Here is a 6,933-nt window from a genome sequence, read left to right on the forward strand (position 1 = left end):
TATTAATTTTTAAAAAAAAATTATTAGTTAGTTTCTTAAGTCAAAAAATTAAAATAATAAAAAAAAGACTCTAATTATCTATGATTTTAAATTTTAAAAGAGAAAAGATTTTCCGCCCGAATCCAACCCCCCGAATGCCCCGAAAGAGAAGAGAAAGAGAGAGAGAGGGAGAAAGAGAGAAGAGAGAGGAGAGGGAGATCGTCGCCTCGGTCGCCGTCGCCTCGTCGTCGTCGCCTCGCTGCTCTGCTCTGATCGTCGCCGTCGCTACTCTGATCGTCGCCTCCGCCCCTCGTCGGCTCTGCCCCGCTCATCGCCTCTGCCGCCTCCGCTCCCTCCTCCTCCATTTTTTAGGCCCCCTCCAGTCCTTCCTCCCCTTCCTCCTCTTCCCTTCTCCGTCTTCTTCTTCCTTCTTCTGCTGAAAAAAAAAAACAAAAAAAAACAAAAAAAAAACAAAACAAAACAAACAAACAAACAAACAAACAAACACAAAAACGATCGTTTTTGTGTTTAGGGGGATTCGGGGGAGCTTAGATTCGAGCTCCCAATCGGTTCTGATTTTAAAATTCAAAATAATATGATAATTTATCATCACTCTTTCCAAAAATAATATTGATCAAAACAATTCAAATAAATAAACAATAAATACACTAACTATCTATAATTCTGAATTTCAAAATTCAAAATAATATGGTAAACTACCCTCACCCCACCCTCACCCTTTCTAAAAATAATATAAATCTAAACCTTCCAGAACCTAATCAAATTAAAATTTTAATTCAATTCTCTCTTTAGAATACCCAATATTTGATCTTTTTTCAGCCCAACCAACTCTCTATTTGCCAATAGTCCAAACTTTTTCAAGTTTGTTTGTTTGTGATTTTTTTTTTTTTTTTGGTGTGCAAATTTCTATTTTCGTGTGAGTATTTTTATTTTTTTTTTTCTCTATATGACTTTTTTTTTCAATGTAATTTTTTTCCAACTAAATTGATAATAAATATTTATCTGTTTGACTTTATTTCTTTTGGGAGTTGATTTGAAGTTTTATTTTTATTTTTATTTTTTTTGGGTGAATGTTTGTGTATTTTTAATAGTATTGTTGTTATTTCTTTTGATATATGTAAATTGATAATATAGTTATGATTTTTTTTTATATATAGAATAAAGCGTCTTATATTGTTTTTTATAATTTGGCCATTTTTTTTTAATTTCTTAAACAAAATTTTTAAATTTTTTTATTTGTAAAAAATTAAAAACATTTAATTGACTTGTCCATAAATAAATAAAATTTTAAATAATAAACATTCTTCCATAATTTATGGATTTTAAAAAAATTAACACCCATATATAGAGTGTACGGGTACAAAATATTGTTCTCGTATAATCCTGTTGATCAAGATTGCGCTCCTCCGTACGTCGTCGCTTTACTCCCTGAAAACACAAATGTGAGCTAGCCGGCGGGTGTGTGCCGGATACCTCTCCGATGCCTAAGTCAGCCAAATAGACAAATAGACAAAAGTTCTGTGTGTTCGAGAATCAAAGTTGTGTTACCTTTCCATAGGTGAGGTTGTGAGCTTTTATAGGTTCCGCGTGGCACAATCCTAGTAGAACTCTTATTTTTCCATGTAGAGTCCTCTTAGGAATCATACTCCTCAAGGATAATGCTTATCCTTTCACACCTCCTCACTGCATAAACCAAGTGAGATGGCCCTAGCTCGGTCATGTGACCAAACGACCGAGCTAGTGTTGTCACGCTGAAATGACAATTTAGACCGAGCTACGCTTTAGAACGTTCCTTTCTTTATCTGTTTATACCTCAGTTGTGCCCATTGAGATCGAACTAACCACAGTCTTCAACAAGCTACCACCGTGTTAACCAGAGCGAGGTCCACCATGTGAAGCCATCACACCTCAGCTCCGAATACTCTGACCGAGATAACTATCTTCACTTGATCCGTTACCACACTTGGACTGAGCTAACACCTGGACTGCGGTCCACTTTCACACTTGGATCGAGCTAACACCTGGACTGCGGTCCACTTTACTAAGCCCTTTTCACCACGGCCCACAGAACGGCCCATTATCCAGCTCAGCCCAATTTACATATAAATTACCTTCTCATAGAGTAAGAAAACTTAAAATCACGTATTTTTTTATTTTTTATTTTTAACTCTTTAAAATTCTAACAGTACCTTTTTATTTCCTCAACATTATCTTTTTATATGTGCAAAGATTAAAAAAAAAAAAAAAGACCGGATCTGCGTAGTGGTTAGTGGATGTGTGGCAACAACAAAGATAATGAGAAGCTCAGTTTGAGTATTGTTTGGGTGGGTTTTAAAAATGTGAATATTACTTAAAAGATAGTAGATAGTTTGGGTGATGGATTAATTTGAAAAACTAATGAGTGGTTGAGATTAAGTGTGAATTTTACTATATAAAAATTGAACATGGATCATATATTATTTTTTTATATATATAATTTTGGATTTTTTGTATAAGTATAAAAAATTATTGTAATCACATATTACTTACCATCTGATATATTATTGTTGTATTATCGTAATGAGTTTTATTAGTAATGTCTATTATTAATATATTGGTGAGACATCACGTGATAAGGAAAAATATGTTTTGTTATTATTATTATTGATAATATATTTCTTTATTTATTTTTTAGGATGTTCAAAAAATAATTTATGTTCATTGTTAGTTTTTGTAGATGAGAAGTCAAAAATAAATTTTAACCAAATTCAAGTTATAACTATGTTGAGATTGAAAAAGAAAGTTCAAAAGAAATTATAATTATATATAATTTTTTTTTAAAAAAAAAAATTGGAACTATAAATTATAATTATCAAACAACCTAATTCTATTATGAAAAAATTTAAATGAAAATTTGATCAAATTTAAATTTATAATTATTAAATATTTTTAATAAGCCATCAATTTTTTTATTCAGGTTCTAACCTAATCTGGTCTTGAATAGTTTTTCAAATATAAATATATCTTAATATTGACATAATCAATATTGAACATATTTTAAGAAGGGTAAATTATATCGATAGTTCCCGCATTTTGTCTCTCGTGTCAATTTAGTCTATGTAATTTCAATTAGGTTGATTTTTACCTTCATTTTAGATTTTGTATTAATTTGATTCAATTGATAATATCGATTAAGGTTTTTGAAAGAAAATAGTTATTGAGTTGATTGAGATTAACTTACTGAGTTGAACAAATTTATAATTTTATCTATAAAAGTATAACAGATGTTACTCATGTGTCTATTTTCAATAAATAAATAAATAACACTAGCAATTATAACAATTAAACCAAATTGAGGCAAAATTATAAGTTTAGGGTCAAAATCGAGCAAATTAAAATTGCAAGAACAAAAATAACACAAGAGTTAAAATATAGAGACAACCAATGTAATTTATCCTTTTAAGCATAAAGTACATAATTTGTTAATTAATTTTAAAATTGTTAATAAATATGCCAAATAAATATGTACATATTTCCTATTTTTGTTATAATTTTTTTTAAAATATATATATATATATATATATATTTACTAATTAAAAATTAAATTAATAAGTGGCTCTACTAACTCATGAATTGGACATGAAGTAAACGATTCTTTAAGGACTAGGCTTAAATCAAGAATTATTGACAAAAAAATCAACTTGAACTAAATTTTCTTAGTTACTTTTTAGTATTTAATCTAATATTAGAGCTCCCAAATTAGCTCATATTAGTCACGAACTAATAAATTATGATATAATTGAAATACAAAATTTAAATCTATTAGGGCTAGAATATGACTTACAATATAGGATGGCTCTATCTTAAATAATTTTTTCATACATAAATATATATAACTATTCATTTAATTGTTTTAAACATAAATATATAGTTGTTTTAAACTAAGTTTAAACTTTTTAATAAGTATGCATAAAATATGTCCATATTTCTTATTTTTATTATAAAAAATACTTACAAATATCTATTTACTAATTTAATAAATAGACAAGTCAAATGATTCATATAAATTGGGAATAAACCAAAACAATTTTTAATAATTAGATGTAGAACAAATTGGTGTAAATCTAATGTTAAGCCCAAATTTAATACCACAAGTAAATCTTAATCCATTTTTACATAAATCTTATAACATACGACAAATTATAATTTTGATACTAGACAAATTTTTAGACCTTACAAAACATGAAAAGAATTAATATATTAACAGATATAATTTACCACTATCATATGATAAATTAAATTTACGAAACTCATAAAATGAAATGTATTTATATTTTATCATAAATATAATTTTTGTGATTTATTTTTTAATTTTTACCAATTATATTATGACATGAATTTTTTATTAAGAACTTAGAGCACACAATTAATGACATAAGAATAAAAAAAATTCTCTTATATGTAACTGTGATAAAAATGAATAAAATTTAATTTATTTTAAATCATTTTTGCAAAATATTGTAGATAATTTTTTTAAATTATTATTTAATTTTAAAAATTAAATTTTGATTATTTATTTATATCCATGCATAGTACGAATAATTATACTAGTTTATATATATAAATATATATATATTCCAAATACATTTTAAACAAGTAAGAGCATCTCCAACGGTGAATTATTTTTTTTTCATAATTTGATGGGAAAAAAAAGGCTATTTCTTCAATCTGATACGAGTTGTTCCAATGGTGAACACGGTTGCTTGCATCAAATGCCTGGGGACGACCAGTTGGACAACCGGCCAGTCAATTGATTACACCACTGAATTTATTTATTTTCCTCTCCATTTTTGTTCCGATTTTGTTTTCCTTCATTTTTATTTCCTCAATTCAAACAAGAATTCTTCAGATTTGTTGATAGTAAGAATTCTTTAGAGAGAGAACATGATGGAAATGGATTCAGGGGATGACCTGGGGGTCGACCTGGGGGTCGACCCTATCAATGTAAATTTTCACAAATGAATCTGTAAATTTGGGAGTCGACCTAAGGATGACCTGTAAATTTGCCTAACACAAGTTATATATATATACAAATGAATCCTTTATATTGCGATAGATGAAAAAATATCAATCGTCTTCGTAATCTGTATATACAAATGAATCCTCTGTTTTCTCAATTTGTTGCCTGAAACCACTGTCTTCTAGGATTATAAACCTCCATTGATTACAAATCAAACAAATGGGTCGCGGGTTTGATTCAAAGATGAGTCTAGTTCAAGCAAACAAATGAAAATTTATGCGTGTATATGTGAATATACATACCACACATACACACATGATTATATATCTATGTACATATATATATACCCCCAAACTGTAGAGTAATATATCTCTCTCTCTCTCTCTACTATATGGCACTATCTCTCCCAAAACCCTTCTTAGAGTCCACAAAAACAAAGTTTTCTGGTTTAATAGAGACCCAAATTGGAACCTAAGGCTTGAAGAAACAAATCCTCAACACTATGTTTGGGAACTTAGGAGAGAAAAGAAAAGAAAGGATTACTTAAGTTATAAGAGAAAATAAATAAAATAAAATGATTGCGATTCTCTCATTTTTGTTTGGATAAGGAAGAAATAAAAGAAAAGAAATGATTGTGATTTCTCTCATTCTTGTTTGGTTAGATTTCATTAAGAGAAAAGAAAAGAAATTATTTTTTGTTATATTACCAAAATAACATTTTTATATTTTCAATCATTTTATTTCTTTTATTTTTATAGGGACAAAATTGATATTATGAAAATAGTGATTTCTTTTCTCTCCCAATCTCTCCACTTTTGGGAAGATTGAAAATGAGGCTTATAAGAGAAATGAGTTTCTTTCCATTTCTCTCTATTTCTTTCCATTTCTCTCCACTTAGGTTATCCAAACAAGTAAGAGAAATATATATCTCTCCATTTCTTTTCTTTTCTCTCCAAATCACTCAATCCAAACATAGCGCAAGAGGGGAACTTCATGGAAAACTCCATTTGTGGGTAACGAAGTCCAAGGTATGAAATTGAAATTTTTTCCCTTTTCTTCTTCTCCTAGTTTCCTCCAACTATTTGCTAAATTGTGTCAATAGAGGCTTTCTTTCTTGAAAAATGAAGAATTATCACTAAAATTGTATTGGGTGTTATATATATCTAAGAAAAAAAAGGAAGAAGAGGTAGAAGAATAGGTTAGAGAGACTTGTTGTGTGAAAAGGAATTGGAGAACAACCATGGCTGCTGCTGTTCATTTTTTGTGCAATCTGGATGACTAGGGGAACAACCGGCCAGACGTCCGGTGGCCCCACAATGATCTAGTGAAGGCTGGGCTATCTCTTCAGTTTGGTGCAAGATTTTGATTATTCTCAATTTGATATCGTTTTGTTGAAACTATTGAGAACTAAAAAATGTATTTTTTCACCAAATTTAAATTTGATGATGAATCTGAGTATATGTTAGAGATGGTCTAATAATTTATATAAGAATCTTGCAAAACTCTGCGTTGTGCACATGCTTTATAAAAATATGTAATTTTATCATAAATTAATTTAATAAAAAAAATATCATAATCAAATTATAATTTTTTGTTACATTAATTATAAAATTTTAAATATTTTATTACATTAATTTATAATAAAATTATATATTTGGTGATTAATATTACGAAATTTTATAAAAAAATTATATCAATTTATAATATGGTGAATATAATATGCACCTTAAAGAGGTGAACACCATAGACTTTCTCAAGAATCTTTGATAGATAATTCAATTATTAACATTCTATTTAAACAATAAAATTACGGAAAATAATTACAATTAAAATTAAAATATTTTTATTTTTAACTTTTTCACTTGCTTTTTCAAAAACACTCCTTAACATTTATCTTGATTAAATAAAATACTAAATAAACAAATAAAACAAAA

Source organism: Camellia sinensis, chromosome 5, assembly GCF_055761805.1.
Source record: "Camellia sinensis isolate YWXY chromosome 5, ASM5576180v1, whole genome shotgun sequence".
Taxonomy (NCBI): Eukaryota; Viridiplantae; Streptophyta; class Magnoliopsida; order Ericales; family Theaceae; genus Camellia; species Camellia sinensis.